The sequence below is a fragment of the Vanellus vanellus genome (assembly GCF_965231255.1).
Source record: "Vanellus vanellus genome assembly, chromosome: 8".
NCBI classification, from domain to species: Eukaryota; Metazoa; Chordata; class Aves; order Charadriiformes; family Charadriidae; genus Vanellus; species Vanellus vanellus.
Window position 1 is genome coordinate 13,074,089 of NC_138913.1, and position 24,375 is coordinate 13,098,463.

Here is a 24,375-nt window from a genome sequence, read left to right on the forward strand (position 1 = left end):
TATAGAAGGAACAGTCACCGGCTTTACAAAGCAGTGGTACAGGGATGGGCAGAATCCTCCCAGAACCGGGCTCAAGAGTCTGGGGCAGGATCAGCTCCATCCGTAGTGGTCCTTACCGGGGATGTGCCCAACTTGCTGTTGGGAGCTGGCGATGGCAGCCTGCAATCCCCTCCTCTGCTCCGCTGCCCTGGGCGCGAAAGTGGGTCGTGTTGGCTTTGCACAGGGGATGTTCCCAGCGTTGCTGCGTTTGCCCGTGGGGCTCACCAGGAGCAGCAAAGGCGCTGCATCTTCTTAATCTGCCGGTTTCACGAGGCACTCTCTGGCACTGCCTGTAGTGTACAGGCTTTTTTTTTTAATGCAGATTGAGTCCCCTGTTTTAATTGCTAAGAAAGGAGAACTTGAAGAGGGTATGAACCCATGACCTTGAGATAAATAGTTTCTTATTGAGTCCCCGAGCCCCTAAGCCGCCCCCTCTTCTGCGAGTAGCATGGTTTAATCAAAGGTCAGAGGTTTTGTTGTCTTCGAGAGCCTCAGAAAAAGAGGGCGACGCAGGCGAGCTCTCCTCGGTCCTCCATGACTGCGGTCATTCTTGGCCTGTCAAGTTCCCATTGATCTCGCTGTGCTTGCCATCATCCAGGAACAGAGGACTCTCTTGACCTTCTCTGGTCTCTCTGAATGCTGATAAAGGCCTAGTGATCAACCCAGCTGTGTTTCTGGGGGTTGTAACTGGATATATGGTGGCTCCGGGTGAGCGGTGTATGTGAGGCTGCTGTGAACAACGTGCAGATTTGCAGGCTTGATAGGACATGGTCTTCACTTGCCAGCTCTTCCCACACAGCCTCCCACGTGTGTCTCCTGTTTCTACGCTGAAGGCCAAGCGTGGTATCTCATGCACCGCTGTGTGGTCAGTCTTGGTGAATGCTGCCCTGTGCGTGGCGACTGCTGTCTGAGACGTTGTGGTTGCTCGCAGAGGTCTCCCCTCATTTCATTCTCCGTGTTTCCTTCTCGGGTGGTGACCAGGCCTGTGGCTGTACCCCTTGGGATACGTGCAGGATTAGTCTGTCTTTCTCTCTCCTCTCCTTCCTTCTTCCTGACTGCAGTCACTAACACTCCTTGAGCCTGGCTGATGGCTGGTGTGGAGTTGGTCTTGCTTGCATGTTGGATGCTTGGCTCCCTTGATGCTGTGCCAAGCCAGTCTTTGAACGTATCGGCTGGCACGTCCTGGAGAGATCTTTGTCTCCAAAAGCTTTTGCAGCTCCTTTCTGTTTTCCTCCATCACCAAGTTAAAAAAAAAAATAAATAAAAATAAACCCACTTGGCTTGATAACACAAATGCTGGCTTCAGGGCTGGTGACAAAATTCCCGCTGACAAGCTCAGTGTGGCAGGGGAGGAGTAGGCGAGGACAGGTACAATGGGGGTGTTACGCTGTTAGGTGCTCCTGTGAATCACACCAGCGAGATGGAAGAAGGTTGAAGAGACCTTTCTTGGTCTCAAGTGCTTTGTACCTTTGGTGTGATGCTGCACCCACACACTGTAGCTAACGTTTCAAACAAATAGGTATGTACTCTTCCAAAATACAGTGCTCAGGTGCAGCGGGTTGGAGGATATCGTGTGGCAAACTCTTGGAAGAACACAGAGAATTGGTAGCCAAGAAAACTTTGCGCTGAGAAACCGTCAGGTACACGGGAAGAAGCGCGATCTCTCCCTGTGAGTGCCGATGAGATGCTGTAAGGGTGCTGAGAGATGTGTAATTGCGAACTTTGCCGTTCTGCAAACCAAATGCCTCTTTCTTTCTACTGAGAAACAGGAACGCAGTCAAAGTGAACCAAATCATATAGGTCCAGGGGTGCAATTTTATAGTCATTGTTGGTGCTATAGGCAAATAATAAAGGAAACGCAGAGCAAATTCAGTGTATATGCTTCTCCAGGTCAAGATAAAATGGCATGGAGGGGCTAGAGCCTTTTTAGCCTTAATTTTTAAGGAGAGGAAAGGTGTGACAATACTTGCACTTACTGTGCTGAAAGTTCTGTGATAAATCACAGTCCCCTTTTACAAGCAATTAATTAAGCTCCTTTGGGGAGAGGATAATCTGCAGAATTCCCGTGGAAGTCTGTATGCCGGTGGTCCTGCACAAGGTGATGGAGGGATGTCCGAGCTCTGCTGCCTTCCCTTTGCTTGCGCCCAAGCCCCAGCTGGGAGGACGGGAACGTGTATCGTGCTGCGTGCCGGGCATGACGGCTGCATCCTCGTGTCCTCACTGTCCCCACCGCTGTCACCTTTGGGGGAGAAAGTCCCTCCCTGACATGCAGGGAAAGCGCAGGGCGCTGCGTGTCATCCCGCGGGCAGGTTACCAGGTCGTTGTGCTGCCGCCGTCTGCGCGGTGCTGCTGAGCCGGGGGATTAGGATCGCTTTTCCTTCCCGTGGTCGTGCTGCGGTGTGTCTGCTGGAGACCCTCTCCGTCCCCTTATTTTAGTTATTAGCGCCGGGCTGAGGCTTGCACACCCCGGCACGGAGCATCCTCGCCATCGTCCCTCCCCAGCCCGGGAGCGGGGGCTCGGCGGTGGCAGGACAGTTTCCCCATCACAGGGAGGAGAAGTTTATCAGTGTAAAGCATGGCCTGAAAAACTGCCTCTGCTATTTTTTTTTTTTTTTTTTTTTTTTTTTTGGTAAGCGCTCAATTCAATGCGGGGCCTGGCTTCCAGCTGAAGTAGGGGTAATTTAGGAACTAAAACAGCTTTTTAATGTGTTTTCTGTGTGTCTCGGTCCCTGTCTATGATGGAAGTGATGGTACTTTCTTGTTCGGAAGGCGGACGCATCCACAGGCATCTGTGGTCCTCCTAGTTTTGAAATGTAAGAAGAGCAGTTATTAGGGCTTGTCAGAATCGCTCCAGAATTTTTTATCTATATTTGGTATAAATGGCTCCTTTCTCAAAATGGAGTTTTCTGCAGCAAGCGTCAGCTTGCAACTCAGTTCTTGTTTTGTAAAGGGAAAAAAGTTTAGGTTTTTTCTTTTATTCTTCTATTTGTGATGGTGACAGCATTTGTTGAAAACAAAAATGTCTTCCTGAAATGCAAGGTGGTGGTGAGGTCGCTCCGTTCTCCTCAGTCTGATTGCCACACTTCCGTGTTAACCTGGGCCCCTCTGCCCCATCAGGGCTTTTTCCTTTTTTTTTTTTTTTTTTTTTTATTTTTTTTTTTTAATTTATTTTTGAAGGAATACGCTTCCTCAGCCTCTCAGTCCAGCTGTTTGGATAGAGGAGCAGCTACACTGAGAACCTCTTTAATACAGGTGTTCAAGGCCCTCATCCCACCTGGAGGTATTTATTCCAAGGCTGAAACTGGGGGAGTTTGCTATTAAGGTATAAAAATTAAAGAAGATAGCTAATGCTTGGTCATCCTGGGACAGACATTTCTAAACCAGAGAGATTTACTGTTCCTGGCCGATCCTGCTTTTTTGAACATCTCAATGGATTATAACTCTCTCAAAAATACCCGGCCGGACCAAGCGGGCATGGGAATGGGGCATCCAGTTGGCTGCAAGGTGTTTGTTGCTATTTTCAAATGATCTGGCCAAAACTGGATAAAACAGAAGCCATGAACACAAAGACTGGTTGTGTAGGCTCTTAAGTTTTAAAGGTTTCATTTACAAATGGCTTTAAGAAGAGTGGTAAGAGAGCCCACCATGGGGCCAAGGGTTTTGTTGTGGTGGCACCAGGGCAAGCCTGGGAGAAGGTGACCTTTGCCTTTAAATTTCGGCCATTTAAAATGAAAATGGTTAAAACAACATTGTCCCTTATAATAAAACTTACTTCCTCACCATTTTCATTGCTGTTATTCTAAGCAGCGCCGCTAGACCTGAACGAACGTGCACAAAAATGCCATCTCTGCCCTAGGGAGATTTCAACCTAAAGGTGGGCTGCAGAAGACCCTGTGGTGGGACTGGGGGACGGCCAGGCACCTTTCTGCCCCCCGTGCCTTAGGGCACAGCACTTCTCCTCTGTTCTCTTGTGCTTTTGGTCACCGTTGGTCTGTTTTTATTGAATGAGCATCTTAAGACGCGGGAGGCGTGTTAGGGCAGTGCTGTGCTGGTGCTGCCTGGTGAGGATGGCCATTCCTTGAGGGGGGGGAAAAAAAAGACATTTTTTTGGTTTTGAATTGCAAAACATTATCCTTTGTTTGAAACCCAGGCTCTGTGGCGCTCTGATACTGCGTGAGAACTTGAAAGAGAAATCAATTACCCTTCTTTGATCAAGAAGCCAGGGTGCATTCGAGTGAGAAAGTGAAACTGCCCCCCTCTTCCTTGGTGAAATGCAGACAGCAAATGGGGGGGGAGGGAAGAAAAAAAATATGAAAAAATCAATGAGGCTGTTTCAAAAATCTTTCGCTGGTCTGAGGGAGTGCGAACAGCATGAGGCCGGTAGTCTGTGCGTGGAAATACCGGGTCTGACCCTGGTGCCAGTTACAGACGCGTACCTCGCAGGCAGCGCTGCTGGCAGCGATGGGGAGCTGCTGAAGGGTCGCTCCAGCGTGGGACCCGCGGGCTTTTCTGGCACAGGCATGCCGATTCCTCTGGTGCCTCAGCCACCCTTCTTTTCTAGCCATCCTTCTGCATTTAGAATAAGAGGGGTGCGACATGGCTGGTCCTGCTGATGGGTTGGTCCCCAACCGTTGCCCAGTAGCTCCCGGCCGCCGGGATGCCGTAGGTAGGGCTGTCTCGCAGATTCCTCAGCCACTGCTGAGGTCTGTCCTGCCCCAAATGATTTTTTTCGTTTGTTCTAACACAGCAGTCTCCATCCAGGAAAGCCAGTTCCCATCACTTCGGTGCAAGCTGGGCCCCATCCCTTTGGAGCTGCCGTGCCTGAAGGAGCATGCTGGAGCGGTATCTCCTCCTCCTTCCCCCTACCTCCCCGCTCCGTTTTTTCCTCTTGGTTTAATTTCATTTTATGAGCCCCGGGACAAACCTGAAAATCAGGTGTGACAGCAAAGAGAAAAAATGAGTCCCCGAAGCCGAGTATGCCGCTGCTGCCGGACCCCGGGGCTCCCGGGGGGGCAATGCTTTAATGCTGCCGGCCAGTTTGCTCTTTTTCGGGAGCTCATTTTCCCCGTTGGAGCTGGCGGTCCATGCTGTGGCCGGCATCAGCCTTCCTCCGGCGCGAGCGCCGGTCCAGGAGTTGGGAAGCGATTAAGTCCCATTACGGCTAATTTTGACACCCGGGTTTAAAAGCGGCTGCGTGCCGAGTGCGATAAAGGAGGGGTGTGCGCTTCCTTGCGGATCCAAACTCGCCGCTCGTGTGCTTTGCTGTGTTACAGCAGCACAGGATCTGACCCCCCGAAAGGCGGTGGCTGTATTAGCCCTCAACGCGAAGAGTGTATGGGCTGTTTGTGTCGAGGACTCTCTGAGCAGGTGCCGCCGCTGGCAGCAGAGCGGAGGAAAACCTTTTGTTATCTTGCGTGATCTTTTCATTAGATAACTGCAGCAGCGTACTTCTGAATCGAGCGGTTTTAATTTTAATAAATGGAACGCGAGGAGCAGAGACGCAAACGCTGAAAGCTCTTAGTCGGGGCCAGATCCTGCAGGCAGCGGTGTCCCGGGACAGCGGGATGAGCCCGGCTCTCCGGGTGGCTGTGTGCAAGCGTGAAGCTACCCACGCGTATAAGCCGAATTTTAAGTCGGGGTTGGGCTCTGAATTGAGGTTTGCACGTGAGGGGTCTGATTTTTCCGATGTGTGAGGACGTGGGGACCTCAGAGGGCTCCCTCGGCGCGGGCAGGAGGGCGGGGGGTCGGGGCTGCCGCAGCGGAGGGGTAATGCAAGATTTCTGGGTCTGGGGACTCTGGCCAGCAACTAACAAATACGTTGGCACGGCATGGGAAAGACATAAAAATACACGTGTCAGAGCAGGGCAGGCTCTTAAGTGTTTTTCATTTAAAATGAAAAGGTCAGATTGAATAGGGTTGTCATCTGGGGACCCGTACGTGCACCTGCCAATCACGCAGGAGGGGACCCGTGTCAGTTCGTGCTGATGGCTGAGTCGCTGGGAGCTTGTCTGCGCTTAAAAATTGATGACTGGAACAGTTAAAACAACAATTTTCCTTGTGGCGGTCGGGCTGAGCCATCTGCTCCACGTAGGAATGGGAACGAAGGATCCCGGCACGAGGCTGCTTTATCCCAGTTTAACTGGTGTCCGTGCTTGTGCTTCTACAAGTATAGCCATACTGGTTTAAAAAAAAAATAAATAAAGTTCTGAATATTGGTAACACTTCCAAGTGTAAAGGGGATTTCGAAGTGAATGCAACTTTTGAGCAGTCAGAAAAGCAGACGCTGTTCAGCCAGGCTGTTACGTGAGAAGTGTAATTAGCACTTGCCGAAATTATTGTCCCGGGTTAAGTTTTTCTTTTAAAGGGTTTGGGGAGTCTGGTTATTCCATTTCTGAGCGACCACTGTGAAGTTATGCCAGGGTCGCCTGTTTTTCTGAAAGTGCTGACCGCGCTTCTCTGAAATGTGGAATTCTTGGAGAGGTTTTACACTGTCCATTTCTGAAAAATCTGAGCAATATAAGAAAACTCAAACCGTAACAGAGGACTGATGTTTAAATTCAGGCATTGTAAACTACTGCTTTTAGATTTATATCTGCAAACAGGAAACCTTGCTTTCCATACTCATGTGTTAAGTTTATATTTCTTTTTTTTTTTTTTTTTCTTGAGAAATGTTGATTCTTACTGTCGATAATACAGCACGGGGTATTATCAGCCGGTGAGTGAACGGACTGTTTTTGATCATCGTGTCTTTAAGGATTTTAGAGTTTGTAGATCTCAGCCTCTCACCTTATTTACCTTTCAGCTCAGGATGGCTTTTTTTAACTTCTGATCACATTTTTGGCCTTTTATGAACCGTACCTTGAATTTAACTAGTTGGAAAAAGCAAATGAAGAAACTCTTTTGCAAAAGATGGGCTCTTTTGGTAAATTCATGTTCCAGTAGTTTGTTCACAGACTCTGCTTAAGGCTTGAACTGTGATAGCTGATTCCTGCTGTTTGGGCATTTGCTTTAAATTACTTTTAAATGATAAATCGCCTATTGGAATGGTGCATTAAAATAAGTGGTCTGTATTGTGCTAAGCATAAAAATGAAGATGCAGATGTGCGCGCGTAGGTGTATCCAGACTCCAAAGTCTCGGCCTCTGTAGCTGGAGATCTGGAGGCACAAGAGTCGTACTGAGTTACGCCAGATGGGAGGTTGACAGTGTGAAGCTGTGTTACCAAAGAGACTTTCCTGCTGTTATCTCCTGCAGGGCTGTGGTAGAAAGCTGGGATTTCTCTTTGCAAGATGAAAATCAGAGTTAGTGGTGCACAGATCACTGAGCATCTGTTGTGGTGGCTCTGAACTAAGAGGACCTCAGTTTTGTGGAGCTAAAAGCCTGCCTGTTGCTACTATTTCTGTTGTAAAAGCACCTGGATATTCCCCGTAAAGGTTGTTGGGGGGTGTATGAAACCCAGAGGTGGCTCCTTAGGGACAGTCTTTGCATGTATTTCTCCGGGGACTTCTGCGGGGGGAAAGACTTGTGCTGGAATTGATGGCAGTGATTTGGGTACGTCTCTACTGTGCACTCGTTTGCCTTTCCCTACCTGTGCCAAAGCAGGAACAAGCATGACTGTGAGGGGTAGACCCTTTTTCAGGACTTCTTCTTGTCTCTCAAGATCTGTATCTTCCTGCTTCCCCAGCAGAGCCAGCGTGGTTAAGGCACAGCTCTACTAAGCCTTTGTGAAGTCCTCTTTGGTGTGATGCTCTTGGGGGTGCTCCTTGCTGAGGGATGTGTACAGGCAACTGAGAAGAGGGACTTTGGGGAGAGGAGCTCTGCTGATCTTGGGGCTTGGGGGGCTCCAGTCTTGAGAAAAGCTTCCCATGAAGAAATCCCTGTTGAGATCATGTCTTGAAGAGGTCTGATTTGGTGGTGGCAGCATGGTTTGATGGCTTGTGATACAGCAGATTTAGAGCTCTTCTGGCACCTTGGGTCTGTCCTCTACTTTTGTCTTCTGGGTATTTCTGTGCTCAGACCCAGCCTGACTTTTGCAGCCTTCCGCTAAAGAAAGCGGGTCACAAATGGAGTAGTTTGACAGACTGGCTCAGGGGGATATTGCTGTGACCAGTTAGGCTCTCCCTGTCCTGCCTGGCTGTGGACAGGCAGCCAGGAGGGAGCGTGTGCCCAAATGTGAGTGGGTTGTTGCTCCTCTGGACCACGCAGCACGTCTTGCTGCTGGGGAGGATGGTTTCACAGCAGGCTTCAGCTGGATGGCTTGGGGAGGGCACACGGGGTCCTGCTCACCTTGCTGCAGGAACCCTTGTCACAAAGTGATGGGGACAGCCAGCATGGAAAGTAAAGTCAGGCAGATGCGGTTCAACTAGACAAGTCTGCCGAGTCCTATAACTGATCCTGTAAACGTTTTTTGGAGTTAAACCTGGTGAAAGACAAGCCCGAGCCAAGATCTCTTAAACACCGGTTGAGTCCCAAGAAATATTGTCTTACCTGGAGCTCCCGGAGGTGCTGTTGTGGGTTGAATTGAAACGGTGTTGGAACCAGAGGGGAATGTTGTTGTCTTCTGCCTTTGCAGATAAGACCGAGGGGCATTTTGCCAGGAGCCTGTGGGAAGGACCTAGATTGTATATAACTCTACATCATTTTAAAATGAAAAGTAAACATGCACAACCATAATATTTGCTTGTACTTGTCTCCTCCTTGATGGATGGAGAGAAATTGCTCCTTGGCTGAGTTCACCAGCAATAAAACGCTGCAGTTACTCGTCTTCATCCTAAGCCTGCAGTGTATGGGAGAGGCCTTTGCGATCTCTGGTTGAATTTGTCCTCATCACACCTGAGGGGAGCATTGATGGTCCCAGGGACTTTTATATCTGCCCAGACCTGTGGGGAATCAGGGCTGGGTGTGTCCTGGTTTGAGGGACCCATGGGACCAGGCTGGGAAGGTGTTGCCTCTGTCAGGGTGGACTTCATCATGCAAGGTGTTGGTGCAATGGGACATCTACTACCTCTTGGGTGGATGATGCATGGCGTGGGGGACACAGGGTGCTGGCAGGGGCAGGAAGCCGTCCCACTGGGTGACAGGGAGGAGGGACCTGGACCGTGAGCCACCAGCAACCTTTTGCATTTTGCTGCATGTTGGTTGTAGACTTGTGGGCTCACGTGCACCCTGGTGAGCGGCACAGGTACAACAAACACAAGCCTGAACTGAGCATTTCCATCATTACAGCAGAACACAGCAGTAACTTTCTCTGCTGAGTGGAGATGATGAGGCAAGACTGCCCCTGTTATGATCAGAGATAGGGCCATCAGGGCGACCAGGATGTGGCTGGGATGGGATGTGGCCACGGGCTGGTGGGGCAGGAAGGAGTGTGCGATTCAGATGCTGTCTATCTCTGTGGGATGCACCCCAGCGTGTGTTCTGGCGATGCCACGTGCAAGACGGCGGTGGTGTGGCCTGGCTGTCCCCTCTGCTCTACTACCTTCATCTTCTGCAGAGGCACCGAGTCTGTCACTTCAAGAAAGAGTTGTGTCTGCTTTGCAGCTACGGGAGGGTGAGGCAGTCCCTGATGGGAACTGGGCAGAGCTCCTCAGCGAAAAGGCTGGGCTGAGGCGGAGGATGGGGTGAACAGGATGGTGGTGTAGCTTTGCTTGCAGGAGTGGTAAACCCCATGAGCTTCAAACTGAATTACATGATGCCTCCTAGCTCCCTCGCTGTGCCTGAGGTCACAGAGATGAGTGATGGATTCGCCTTGTTCTCTTTCTTTATGCCTCGTTTGACATCTTCTTTTACCTCCCCCTTCTCAGGGGCACTAAGGGCAGTAAAGGAGCCATGGCTTGAGGAGGTGCAAGTTGTTGACCAAGCTGTGTCAGCTGACAGCCCGTCCTGGTCGTTGGCCCAGTTCGAGGTGGTGATGCTTGCTTTTAGGGGGTGCCGAAAGGAGTCCAGGAGTATGGAGGCTTCTGCCTAAGAAAGCTGGGAAGGAAAATGCTGTGTTTCCCAGAAGCTGTGTGGGTTAAACTGCAAGTTTTGGAGACGAGCTGTTGGGAGGCCCATCCGGCGTGCATCACATGAGTATCTCTCTCTCTCTCTCTCTCTCTTTGCAGGGCTGGGAAAGAAACCCAAAGTCGTGACTCCGGCTGAGCCCCGCGTGTCTCCAAAAGCCCCACTCTGGGTTCATCCCACCAGCAAGGTTGTGCGGCGTGAGAACTGGTACGTAAACACGCTTTGCAGGCGCGAGGGGCAACTCCTAAGAAGGATCTGTGGCTTTTCTGATAGTGGCACCTTGTTCATGTCTCTGCAAAAAATAAAGTCCTCTCTTAAATGGAGTGTGGAGGGTGGGTGGGATCACTGGAAAATAGACAAACTGGTGGTTCCCTGGTGGTGCTTGCACCCAGAGTTTTTGGCGGGGAAGGGCTCAGCAGCGAGAAGCTGCGAGTGTTCAGAAGTCATCCCAGACTGTGGCAGTGAGGCTTTAGCCGCGCTCTGTGGAGCGGTGTGTTGTGTGACAGCACACACGGATAGGTGATGGGGGGGTGATGACACATGCACGCTCGAGAAATGCACCGTATATACATACGTATGTATACACATGCTGTACAAATCTAGGCACATGGAAACAAAGATGCGCAATGCCTATATAGTATATATTATACTGTGGTGTATGAGAGCTGGGGGTGTATATACCAAATGTCTGTATATACTATATATGGCGATAAAAGAATGCATATGCATTCATGTTCTCTTTTATTTTTTTTTTTTCTTTCTTTTTCTATCTCTTCTGTCTCTCTGTGGAGCTGTTGCAAAACTACCAGATTCAACCTCCTGGGGAGCCTTTCTGGCCAAGGTTTTACAAGCCCGCACCTGCTTTGCCTGCCTGACTTCTTTCTATATTTATTCCTCTGCACTCGGTTTTCGCCTTTGCCTGCAAAGTGGAACTGTCACCACCATTTGTGCTAACTTTTGGCTGCGCAGGACTACAGCTTGCAAGTCCTAAGTCTGCTTTTGTGCACGCCGGGGGAGGAGGCATATGCGTGCCTAGTTGTGCATGTGTGCGTGTGAGCATCCCTGGTCCTGGCTGTCTGCACTACGTGGTCTGTGTTCCTGTGACGCTGCAGCGGTCCCCGCGTTGTGTATGCCACGCAAGTTGTGCTCTCTGCCCCTTCAAGACATTTTTACAAATCGGATATTCTCCGTGGTCCTGCTGATGTGATGTCATTTAAATGAAATTAACCACGCCTGACCCGGTGGCTGATTGGTAACCATCGGTACTGCTGTGCAGGAGGCTTGAGTTGGATTTTATTCCCGGGCCCCCAGGCTTGTAATTCCCAGGGTTAGGGCAGTGGCAAGGAGAGGGACTTGTGGTGCCATGTAGCAGGGAGCTCCTGGTTAGGCTGTGGTTGGACAGGGATGTGTCAGTCCCTCCGGGTTTTTCTCCTCTGCGTCATTTGGGGTGGAAGGTGCTCTAAAGCAGAGGCACCGAACACCAGCTCGTGCTTAGGTACCACTGTTCAAAGTGAGCCCAGCAGCATGGGAGAGGATATAATGCCCTTTCAGCTGGGAAACTGAGAGCCGATTCTAATGCTGTCCTGGGGAACTTGAAGCAGGGGGAAGAGCTGCGTTGAGAGTCTCGTGTCAGCAGATGCTGCTCAGAGGAGACACGCGCTCGTTCCCGGTCCGATGGGTACAACTTGCACTTATTGAAAAGCAGCGCTGGGCTGCCTGCCAGGAGCCGGGAAGCGGCTTGTCCTCGTATGCTCAGACCCCTGAGCTCCCAGTCCCTCTGACAGCTATATTTGTTTCTGGCACGAGAGCCCCTCTTAAGCTCAAGAAGACCTTGGTCCCGGGTTTCAACCCCAGGGGCCACAAGACGTACCCTGCCCTGACCCCTGCGCGAAGGCAGAGGCAGCGCGAGCAGCCCGCGTTCCCTGGGTTTCCTTTCCCTGTCCCCACCGCGTGTGCCACTGCAGCCTGCATTCCTCTCCGGTTCGGTAAGCCCTTTGCCTCTCGAGCTGACACAGCTAATATTTCCCCCGCTGGCAGGGCAGGCGGGGTAGTGGCATTTAACTGTTAAGGAAAACCTCGATCTGTTTGTGCTGCGGAACCCCAGAGCAGTAAGGGCTGGTGCACGCCTGGGATGGGGTCTCTGCTATTCCAGGTGTTCCCCCTCCACGCTTTTGTTCCCTTCCTTGACATATTATTCCCTACTTCATCCTGCTCTTCGTCCTTGCAAAAAGCAATAACCTTGGGAATTGTTTTCTGCAAAGGGCTGGAAAACTGTGTCAGAGTTTGTAAAACCTGCACCTTACCTGACCCTTCTTACCTTGGGTTTGGAGCATCTTCTACCGTGGTGACTACAGCGCGTAGAATATCTCCCACTTCCGCCCATGGAGAATGCTCCTGGTGGCCCGGCTGCCAGCTGGGGCACATGGGGGAGGTTTTGATGGGTTTTTAGAAAATTAATTGCTCAGCTGCCCACCGAGAGCTAGCCCCAGCCTGCACTGCACTGACGTTGTCCTGGTGTGCCGCTTAGTGCCACTCGGGCTGTTGGCTCTCTAAAGCTGCCTTTATAACTACCAGTGTGATGGACATGAGCTGGCACTGCCTGGCGAGGTGTGTTTTTCGTAGTGGTAGTGACAGATCACCAAGTTAAAGGTGGTTCTTATTCTAAAGGGCAGAAAGCTTTGTTTTCTTCTAAAGCAAGGGTTTATGTGTTTTCTGTCACTTGTGGTACTGGGTGCTAAACTCATGCTGCCACGGGCCCCTGACCTCTGCCTGCTTACTGGAGGTAATTGTACAGCCTCTGTCACTGCAGGATTTCGGCTCCTCCCGAAGCCTGCGCTTCAGTACCAGTGAAAGCCAGATGTACTATAATGTCGCTTTTTTACAGTTTGTTTTGGCCATACATGGGCAGAGTCAGCTCTGGAATTCCTTCCCTATAAATTCAATAGCATCTTGTGGGTGGTGCTGGGGAATCACTCGGGTCTGGCTGGATGGCCTCAGCAGCCCGTTCCCCTTGAAAACATCCTGATCTGCACATTCCTGAGGGGCTGCTCGCTCCTGGAGCCGATGGCTGCGGCTACCAGGGGGCTGTCATCCCGTGCTGGCAGGCGTAGTCACCTCCCTGCTGCCATCGCGTCGGCTCTCGCAGCCGAGGAGCGATGCTCGTGGGGGCGGTGGCATGGGTGTATGGCTCCTGTGTGCAGACAGGCTCTGCAGGGACAGTTGTGCCCGCTAAGCATAACTGTTCTGCCTCCTAAATTTGCTGTAGGGGGTTGAGCCTCAAGCCCCTCTCCCGGGGGTGGGGAGGCTCGGCGCTCCCCTGTTCCCGCCTGCCACGGGATGCTACGTTGTGCATCCCGGCAGGGGTTGAGGGGTGCTGCCATCCTGGGGGTCCTTGACCCCGCAGGGAGATCTTGCCTTGTCCAAGCAACATGTTCCTTTCTGCAGAGCTGTGGTTGGGTGTTTGGGTTTTGGGTTTTTTTTTTTTTTTTTCTTTTCTTTATAAAGCAAAATCAAATATGCGCTTTTTGCAAAGCAGCAGCTAGATGAGCCAGGTCAGGGGAGATTTCCCTGCCTCAGGTGAGCAGCTGGTGTGGGACCTGGCAGCAGGACCTCTCTAGTGGGACTGACGGCTGAGTCTTGTTGAGCTGGTGTCACTATAAACACAGCCTGAATTTGCCTATTTGCCTTAAAAGGGCACTCTGAAAAATAGTTCTAGGAGGTTTTCTGCTGATGACTTGATGGACCTTTGCTGTAGGGATGATGGGCGATGGCTCCTGGTGCTGCCCCCGCTGCATCTCCCCGGGCATCCCTGGGAGGGGACGGGGATGCAGTGTCAGCCATCGAGCCAGGAGCCTCCAAAGGGCAGGTCAAGACGGCGACACATGGCCCCGTGTCCAGGCTGTGTGTAGGTCAGCAAGAGTGCTGTGCTCAGCTCAGGCTTCAGAGGGGCAAGTCATCCCTGTGCCAAAGCCAGGGAGAGAAGGGTGATTTTTTTTTTTGACATCCTTTGGAGTTTTGATCTCCATATTTGGAAATGTTTACCCATTGCTCTGATCTATTGCAAGGGAGGGGAGGTGACTCAGGGTCTGGTGGAAGCAGGATTTGAATTCCTGGAGTAAGGGTTTTTTTTTTTTTCCCCCCCCTTTCTTGTTTTGGAAGCTTGTTGTGGTCAGTTTTCAGTTCTCTCTTGCTCCTGGACCTTGTTCCAAATTTGATCTGCCCGAGAAGGAAGCGTGTTAGTGAAGGAGCTTGCCTGGATGCTGGTAAGTGCATCATTGCTGCTTTAGCAAGCAACTTGGAATATTTTTTTTATTTTTTTTTTTTTTTATTATTTTGTTTAGTCAGATGGATTGCATCAAAGCGTGTGCGTTGCTGGTGGAGGCAGGCATGTGGATCGCCAGTCAACAGCAAGGGACCCAATGAAACCCGCTGTAGCAGGGAAAGTTAGCTTAGTGGATTGGTCTCAAAGGCAAAATGTTTCTTCAGGCCTAAAGTATAAAGATAATTTAAGCCAGCTCCCATTCAGTCATGCTCTTCCTTTTACTTTCACTGGCTAATGCAGCAAGGCGGCAGAGCGCTGTAGAGTTAAATGAGTATATATGTGTGTGGTCAGCAAGTGAAATATAGCTTAAGTATGATTTCTGTCTTCTAAGCAAAGTGTGTGTTAAAAAGACTGCGTAACGTATAGGTATATTTCTCTCAAATATTAATATTTAACTCTGTTTTGTTAGGGACCTGCAGGAGTTTAGCTGCTGTAACTGGATGAAGGTTCAGCCTCTGTTTTTTCCTGTTATTCTTTATTTTTCCTTAGTGTGAAGTTTTTAATCTGTCTGATATTGCAGCTGGCCGCTTTTTTTTTCTTTTCTTTTCTTTTTTTCTTTTTTTTTTTTTCTTTTTCCCTCCTTTCCTTTCCCTTTCCTGAAAGGAAACCACAGTTCATCCAGACAGTGAGGGGCGTGGGGGGACCCTGGAAGATGCTCTGCTTCCTGTTCTGTCCATGGCAGCTAAAAGCCTGCCGGGGAATCGGGAGCAGAGATCCACCGTCCCACATTCCTCTTGTCATTTGGAGCATGTAACACGTATAGAGTGCTGGTAACGCTGCTCTGGGGGGTCGCGTAGCAGCCAGTCCCGTGCCTCGGACAGAAAGCGCTGCACTTCGTCCTTCTACTTGGGAAGGGGCGCTGGTGAAAATCCCTTTATAGTTCCTACTGCTGGTTGGTGATGCTTGTATCTTCTCGGCTAGCTGGTATTTTTAGGCTGATTCAAACCTGGTGTTATAATGCTCTCCCCGTTTTAAATTTAAGTCCTTTGTTGGAAAGTTAAATCTCTTGTTGGTTTTCTTTTGCCCTTTTAAATAGGGATTAATACTCAGCGTGAGGCTTGGGTTTGGGTTTTTCCTCCAGAGATGTGCATTTGCTGCAGGTCCTTGAGGTGTGAAACTGGCTCGATTGTTCTGGGCAGGGAAAGAGATTTGGTGTAGTTTGCACGAGGATGGGATGTGAGCTGAAAAAGTACTCGGCCCCAAAAGGTGACGGAGGGACTGCCGGAGCCTGTTCCTGCAGGTGGGACGTGTTGGGGCTTTGCGGACTTTAGCTGCATCTTAATCCTCGTTGTCTCAACGAGCTGCTTGGATTACTGCAGCTTTTGGGGTCAGGGCCCCGCTGGGCTGGGCTGGGCTTGGTACCGGTGCAAAGGGAAGAACCGCTGTCCTAAAGGGCGTACAGCCTGCCCGGAGGGTGCAGGTGACGGGATGGGGAACAGAGCACCGGGGAGGCGCGTGGAGCCGCGTCAGCACCTGAAACCTCAGCCCAGCAGCTCCTCCTCTGCGGTGCCGAGCTGTGGGAGGCAGCGAGCCGGCCGTCTGTGTCGCTCCTCGTGCGCTGCGCTTCGCCTTCGCGCCGCGTGGCCCCGTGCGACGGGCGATGGCTGTGTCCCCCCCCCCCCTTCCCCACGCAGCGCTTCCCCTGCTTCCTTGTGCCCTGGGTCGGCCCCTGCTTCTGGTGGCACGTGGATGTGGCACGTCCGGCCTTCGCCAGCTGCTTGTGGCCGAGCTTGGTGTTTCGGGGACAGCGCGGCGGGACTGGAAATGATGATGTTCTGTTGCTTTCCCACTCGCCAGGACAGGCTGCTTGTTGGAAGACAAGGACGAGCAGAGCCCGGGCGCTGTACCCCGGGGCGCCGGGCGCTGCGACTCTGGCACGCCTGGGGAAGCACGTTGGGGCCGTTAATCCTTCTCTGTGCAACACCGCATCGCTGCGAGGATGTGACTTGAGAGCTGGATGGATGGTGAAGGATGAGCTTCCCACGTACCGCCTGTGTTCCCCCCCCTGGATGGGTGCTGGGCAGGGCTGGGGGAGCTCCGGAGGATGGAGGATGCCCACGGCCGGGACCGCAGGCTGCCAGGGCTCTCCGACTGGTATTTCTCCAGGGCCTGGGCAGGTCCGGTGATCACTGATGCTAACCAGGACCCACGGCAGATTTTCTTCTGCTCCAGGAACAGAGCCATTAAGGGCTGACCTGTAAATTAATACAGCTGTGTAAAGATTTTTTTTTTTTTTTTTTTTTTTTTTTCTTCCCCTCCCTCCTGCAGCCTGGCACCCTGTAAACACTTGAGTCTGAGAAGCTTTCCATGGCGCTGGACCTTGAGCGTGCTCAGAGCGCTCCATGCCTGCCTTTCTTAAGCTCCTCTCAATCACTTCTAATGATGTATTAAACACAGAGGATTTGCTTTAGCTCCCGTGTAAGGAGGATTGGTTCGCAGCCCATCCTTCATCCTGGCTGTTGCAGCGATCGATCCAGGGCTGGCACCGCAGAGGACGTGGCAAAACGGTGACAACCGTCACTGTGTGACTCGGGTGCTGTGAGGGGGTTCAGCCTGCACTAAGGGCTGGGTGTACGTGCCCCACAGCAGGTGAGAGAAGCTGCCCCAGATAGCGTGGGGCTAGCACGCGTGGGCATGGGAGGATGGCGGCGAGACAAGGTTACGAGCCGGGATGGCTCTACACAGCTGGCACTTTGCATTCCTCTAGGCAAAGGTTTCGGAGCCCTCAAACACTAAATGGTGCCTGCAGGCTGAGGAAAGCTGTATCACTCTGGTGTGCGGGTGTAGAAACCGAGGCACGGTATGGCAGATTTGGGAAAAGTGCAAACCTCCCCATTCCACGTGACGGTTTGTGTTCAGGTCCCACAGACAGGCGGGTGCTTCACAGCCTCGTGCCGAGCGGTACTGCGAAACCCATCTCACTTTAATAAAGTCATACCTTTCTGAGCACGAAATATTTCTGCAGTGGTTGCTTAAAGGTAAACCAAGCCGGATCGAGTATTTCGTAAAGCTGATGCACGTTGCTGGCGTGCGACGTGATCCCAACACGTATCGTTACTTCAGGAATTTCCAGATGGCATCTTACCTAATCGTACCGCTGCTCCTTCCTAGGATCTGAGCAGAGTGCAGGCTTTTAAGAAATGTCTGTTGTTATTAGGTTTATAATACACATTCTCGTGCAACAGCTGTTGCAAGCAGCAGGAGGTTTCACTCGCAGCCTAATTCTTCAGTCAACTTTGGGGGGGGGGGGGGGGGGGGGGGGGGGGAGGAATGGGCTCCTGTGAACTAGGTATTTGCATTTGGGATGAGATCTCCCAGCTGAGAAAAACTTGTTTGCCTCCAGTGAGCGTGTCGGTTCAAGGACTAGCGTGCCCGGGGGGAGGAAACAAGTTGCTCTTGTTGCTTTACCACCATCTTCTAATAGTTAACCGTGCGTGAGGCTCCCCAGTTGCTTATTGTTTGCCACGGGAGGGATGACTACGTTTTAAAGAAACATCATTTTCCGAAAGCCTGGCTGCCCGTGGCGGGGAGGAAAGGAGTCTCCATACTGTGCCGTCTCACACCCCTGCTGCGAAAATGTCACGGGGATGAGTTCCAATGAAACTGCCCGTTTCTGCAGCCGCTTCCCTCCCACATCCTTGTTCTTCAGGTAAATCCCTCTTCAACTCCGTTAGCCGTTCCCCCTTCCTCCCTGAAAAGTCATTATCATCCCTTGAAATTAAGGAAAAGGCAGGAGGAGGGAATAAATGAATGTTAAGAAGTAGAAAACAATCAATTAAATAGTACATAGCATGTAATTTTCCTTGGAAACTTACCATGAAATTGAGGAGCGCTTTAACAACTAGTAATTTAAATTGCATTTGAACACTGCTAATGGGTTGTTTGCATGGGAATTTCGGTCATTTCACAGCAGGTTGTTGTCTTTAGTACCCCTTCATTCAGCTTTAAATAAATAAATAAAATCTCACAATAAGGAAGATGCTGTAGACAACTGGTCCAACTGTTGCTAGTAAAAGGTGGTACTGTTGAAATTTTGCAGGGGCGTGTTACATTCAGAGCCATTTACATCCTTAGCAGGAGCTCTTCCACTGTTAAATTCATGGGAATTTGATGCTTTTTACCTAAAAACCCCATGTCATTGCTAAAAGGTAGGAAAATAATGCTTATTCCCATCGCACTTGCAAACCCGACGGAGGTGGGGTGGCTGGAGAGGCTCCCCCAGGCTCAGGGGGTCGGGGTTTGCAGCTGTGGGACTGACCCAGGAACGCAGCCCGCGGCTCCGTCTTTATCACCTCAAACGAATCACAACGACGTTTGGGGATCTCCTCCTGGCTCGCTCCTTCTGAAAAGGAACAACTGAGAGGTGCTGATCAGCTGTAGCTGCGGGGTATTTTTCCTTAACTTATTAGTCTTGTTTTTCCAGTGTTTAATGCTCTCCTCCGCCACTATTTCTTTTATAAAATGTCTGTGTTCTTCAGCAAAAGGCAGTATCAGCCCCATCGTGTGCTATTTTGCCGCTGATTGCGCTGGGAGCAGACTCTATAGGAAGGCAGACGCAAGTTACTTGTCGCCTGTTGCTGAATGAACATCCCTTTTTCAGAGCAGGGTTTTTTTTTTTTTTTTTTTTTTGCAAATCCGTGGGCACGCTTAACATATGGAAGGGGGGTTCCAGTATCAAAACAAATCTGGCCGCCTGTTTCTGGATGTGTAGGTTGTTTCTTAGAAGATGGAACCTTTAAAATCTGTCCCGGCAAACACGGCTGTTAAATCCTGCTATTTCTAGAGATGTGAGGCAGCTGTCTACACTGAGATAAGCTATAAAAAGGCAATATTTTCCCCAAATGGCTTTTTTAGCTATACCTGCCAGACAGCTTGGCCAGCAGGAGTTCACCAGGAGCGTCGCCGGTGCCGCCCTTCTATGCACAGGGTGCTGAGCAATGCGAAAACTTCTGGGCAGGTCTCCAGGGGCAGCGTTAAGCACCAGCTCTTCGATCTCTCTATCTTGTGAAATGCTGCTACACGGAAAAAGTGCCTTCAGCGCGAAGGAAGGGGCGCTTGTTGGTTTGGTTTGTCCTTGTGTGATCGCCTCTTGTTTTCTAGGTGACTGCTTTGTCCTCGACTTTTGTTCTTAATTTTCGTCGCGGCTCTTCTGTTGCCACTGATTTGTCTGCAGTGACTATCTCTAATCACAGGGTGCTTTGAATGCCCCCTCTATCCCCAATTATTTACTTGAAGGCGTTTCTGTTTGTTGTGTAGTCTGAGGGTAGCTGGTGCGTTCAGATGAAACCAATAAAAAAAAAAATTGTAATTTTTCCAAAGGGTCTGGATGAGGTTTCTCATAGCGTAACGGTGTTATCGCTTATACTTCCTGACGCACGCGCTACCCGCGGTGCTTTGTTAGTTATCGGCTAATTCTCCGCTGAGATGTATGAGTGTAAGAAAGCTACATCAGATAATCGCACAGAGGCTGTTAAGACTGTGGGGACAGAGAAGGACGTGGCTTTCGAGCGTGCTCCCAGGGAAGAATTTCTCAAAGCTGGGAGGGCGCTGGAGATGGGTGTTTCGAAGTGACCGGGGGGGATGTCCTTGTGTAGGCGAGGGGCTGGTGAGTAGGGGGAGGCAGGGGGTGAAGTCCACGCAGCGGAGGAGGCCAGAGAGAGGCAACTTGGGGCATTAGGAAACCCCAGACAACTCAGGTTCCCATGAGATAAGGAACAGGCTGATAGCGTCAACTCTGTGAACTGCCTAGCAAGTACTCTTGCCCTCTTCTTTTTTTTTTTTTTTTTTTTTGGTTGAATTAATGTTTTATCACACTGATTCCTGAGAAGTGCTACTCCTGTTATGCAAATCCCTCATCAAACATGGGCATTGTTGCTAAACAGCCGGCCAATTCCATGCATCGCCTCAGCCCTGACATGGAGGGGGGTTTTTGCCTTCGCTGTTTGGTTTTTTTTCCTTGGAACACGGGCTGCCTCTTAGTCACCTCTTGATGCCCTATGTGTTGTGGGTAGTTTTTTCTTCATAACTTTTTTTTTTTTTTCCTTGCCCCAGCTTTCCATTTCAACTGCCGGCTTGTCTCTTTTCCAACCTCCTTCCAAAGGCAGAGACGCGCTTGGCTGGTGGAAGTCAATGTAGATTTGATAGATGCTCCCCCAGCAAACAGTCGGCTGTGTCTGCTCGTCCAGAAACCCACTGAAAACTAGACAGAAATGAGGCACGTGGGGTTTGAAATAATCCCAGTGAGTTATTTCTGGCCTTGTTCTTTCCTCGCAGTGCTCCCACAAGCTCCTCTGCATCTCGGGGCTTGAGCTTATGGGTGAGCAGGGCTGGTAAAGGCTCTTTGTTTCCCCACCTCCCTTTCTCAACTATTTTTTGAAGAACGCTGATAAATTTAAGTGATAGCCTTGTAGCTGAGAGATAAGGAAGAAAAAGTCTTATGGGTTGATTAGTTTGTGGCAGAGAGAAGGCAAACATCGAGGGAGCCCGTGCTGACCTGCCCTGAAATGCTGAGACTGCGTATTTATTGTTTATCTGCCCCATAAACATATAGCGTGCTTTAAAGTGGGGAAGAAGACAGTCCTTGTCCTAAAGAGTCTGCAATCCCAGGCGGACAAACGTGCGCTTGCGGGCTGGGGAAGGGAAGGCACGGGTGATACTGAAGACTGAAATCCAGATAAAGCAGATTCCTAGAAGAAAAGGAGTTGTGACGTGGGAGTCGTGGGTGATGAGGAGGGTGTTTAAGGTGCAGGAGGAGTGGATAGACAGAGGAGTGTAAATGGGTATGGAAGGAGGTGAGAAGACCTGAAAGAAGGTTGAAGGGGAGGGTAGAAAGCGAGAAAAGAAGTGGGAGGAAAAAAAAGAGCAGCGAGTCAGCTGTGGGAGGGGATACTGTGGGATGCTGTAGATGAGAGTCGAGATGACCTTAATGTCTCTTCGTCGCATGTTAAAAGCTATGCTGTAACTCGGCTACTGGGATTAGTCATCTCCCAGTGTATGAAGTACCAGTTTCTTCTCTGAACGGAGAATACTGGTCCTGGCTGAGGTCCAGCGCTGGAAGATCTCTTGGCTGGGCTCAAACGCCCCGTGCGTCTGGTGGGGTGCTGGGTGGTTACGCGCCGTGCGATCCTCTGTGGGCACCATTGCCAAACCTTAATGGGCAAGTGTATCAGTAACTTCCGCTTAATGCCATCAAAGTTAGTCCTCTAGAGAGACTTAGCCAGCAAAGCAGAGATTGGCTTGTGTGTGTATATGTGTATTTAATATCAACGTATATGGTATGGGTGGGTTTTCGAGCGCAGCAGGCTGCACTTCAGTGACATCTGATGAGATATGGGTAGGATCAGTGGTTTATGTTCCGCCATACCCGCTCCCCAGTAGAAGAGCAGTAATCTTTGCACAAAGGTCCTTGTGCATTAAATTCCATGGAATTGAGGTGGGAAAACTCGCTAGTCATGTAGTTCCTATGTATGCAGCTTTCAGTTCCCTAAAAAGACCTTGAGACTTCCACAGCTTCCTTAGGGGTTTTGTTTCATCCCCAAGGACTGAAGAAGTCAAGGAAGAATTTACTGTCACCAGCCCCATTTCTCTTTCTCTGCTTTTTTTTTTTTTTTCCCCTCTCTGCTTTTGGAAATGGTTATCATTGATGTTTGGCATTTATACCCTGGCAAGTGCCTGTAGACTGGAATGTCCACAGAGCTCTCCTGAAGCAGCAGTAGTAGCTTCACCTAGACCCTTTTCCCTCCCCAATTTGACCCCCCTCTGGCTTACTTATCTTTTTTGGGGGACTTGTGTTTGATCCCCGTCTGGTTTTTGAGTCTCCTTTCACTGCGAATGCTTTCCAGATCTTCCTTCTGGTTCCTCATGTCCTCTCCAAAGTAGTCCCCCATCCTTCTAGTCCTTCTCTGATTACCCATTAGTTAGACACAACTTCTGTGTAACCGGTAAAAGGCACGGGAACATGAAGGGCATCTCCTCTGGAGCTCAGTCTATCTACTGTTGTGGTGCGCTGTTCCAGCAGGAGAAAAACCTGAGTTTAGAACATCTGAAATTGCCCATTATCTCGGCTCATTTCTTGCAGTCCATAATTTGGGGGTGGGGAAGCAAGGGGAAGAGGAGGCGAGTCACTCTAAAAATGACTCATTCCACAATAGATCGATACAAAACGTTCCATTACATTTTCATTGCCAAAAATGACTCCCCTCTCCCACCCCCCCTTCTGTGAGATGCCGCAGAGGCTGCTTCGCTAGACCTAGTGGTGGTGTCTTTTGGTGCATGTAGGTTGGTGGTGGAGCCAGCCCAGCTGGCTGGGTGTCTGAGTTTTGGTTCAGACCTTAGTTTCTGGGTGGGCTGAGGTTGAGCGTGGTGGAGATGACCTGTTTTCAGAGGGGGTAGAAATTCCTGGCTGGTCTCAGGGGATTTCAAGTTGCTCAAGGCATGGAGCAGACCTGTTTGACGAGAGGAGTCACTCCCAGCCTTCCTCTTTGGGAGGGAGGCCAAGGGGTGTGCAAGGCATAAGGCAATATAAAGGGACATAATAGAAAGTATCGTGGGATATCTGCCAGCAGCCCCTTTGAGCTGGTGCCGCTGATTGCTCCCTTGGGCTGATGGCACCTTTCAGTGGTGTGTCCCTGCTGAAGTTTCTTGCTGTTTGCGGTGATGGGGTGGAGATGGAAATGCTGGGCTTTCTCTTGCCTGCAGGTGGTTACACAATTCTAAAGTATATTTAGGGCAGCGATATTGCCCCTCCATTTACTGACCAGTAAGGGGGGCAAGGCCGAGGGACTTGCCCAAAGCTACACACATGTGCACACATGCATATAAGCATTTGTATGTATGCATGTGTATGTACATATATGGCAAAGCCAAGAATTGCTCCAAGTTTTCTGACCCTCTTTGTCCTGTTCTTCTTCTTGGGCTCTTCAGGGGCACCTTTATGGGCAGCCCTACTGTAGCAGCTAGCTGTAATTATGCTGGTGCACAGGAGGATGCTCTCCTCACCGGGGGTTGCCCATGCAGCCCTCTTGCCTGGCACGGCAAGTGCCGCCTGCCTGCGAATGGGATGGGAGATATCACTGGGCTGACCTCAACGGCCGCTTCAAAAGGCTGTGTAGCATTTGCGGTTACAGCGTGTCTTCCACCTGCCACAAGCAAGGCCTTGATCTGCTGGAAAACTTGCAACGCTGCTTTAATAAACAAACCCCCCCGCTAACAGGTAGGGTTTTGCTGGGACAAATTCAGCCTGCGAGGGAGGTGTCTGTGGGTTCGCGGGCACTCGCTCTTGATAATGTTATCTGGTAGTACAAACGGTCCCAACGGCATCTTCCTCTTCATCCTGGGCTGGGAGAGGAGAAGGTCTTGCGAGGAGTTGTGTGTTGTGGTGTGCCGTGGGGGCAGGGGCAGGGGCAGGATGCTTGGCAGAGCCCGCTGAGCCGTCTGGATAGCTGCTGCTCTGCTTGGGCGCTGCTGTCGCAGAAACCGAGTGTTGGGGGATCCAGGGCGCGCACAAGTGTGTTGACAGAGCAAATAAAGGCGGGAGAGAAAAAAGGAAAAGCCTTAAAGTGGCTTTGGGGGTTTTTTAAGTGGTAAAACTGAGAAATTCCTGAGTGTATGCAATTAATGTCTGTTTAAACAGAAACTTCTTTAATAGCTAAAATATCAACTCCTCCGGAAGAGCTTTCCCGGTGGGTCTTTTTCATCTCTAACCGCCTGCCCTGGCAGGGTGTGTGGGGGATGACTCTGAAGGCGCTGGGCTCGGTGCTTTCGGTTAGGCTTGTTATGTGTTTGCAAAGGGCGATGCCTTCCTTCGTTCCCGGCTTGCTTCCACCTGCCTGATTGTGTAGGGGCAGAAGTGGTACATTCATATGAAAACTTGCTCATTTGGGTCACGAGGGTCTGATGCCTGACGTCGTTTGTTTTGGTGGAGTGTCATTTGGCATCATTGTGTGTGTATATATGTTTATATATGTGTGTATATATCTCTTTAGGTACATACATTTAAGTATATACAGCAGTTGAG

The 24,375-nt window shown here is 50.5% G+C and overlaps 1 protein-coding gene across 1 annotated transcript in view; it reads left to right on the plus strand.

Annotated features, from left to right (window-relative positions):
• The window catches only part of LPP (LIM domain containing preferred translocation partner in lipoma), a 340,377-nt gene that overhangs the window by 14,464 nt on the left and 301,538 nt on the right, over positions 1 to 24,375 (plus strand). Inside the window, exon 2 of the mRNA XM_082486985.1 lies at positions 10,141 to 10,246. The gene's annotated coding sequence lies outside the window, so the exon portion shown is untranslated. The remainder of the gene's footprint in view (positions 1 to 10,140; positions 10,247 to 24,375) is intronic.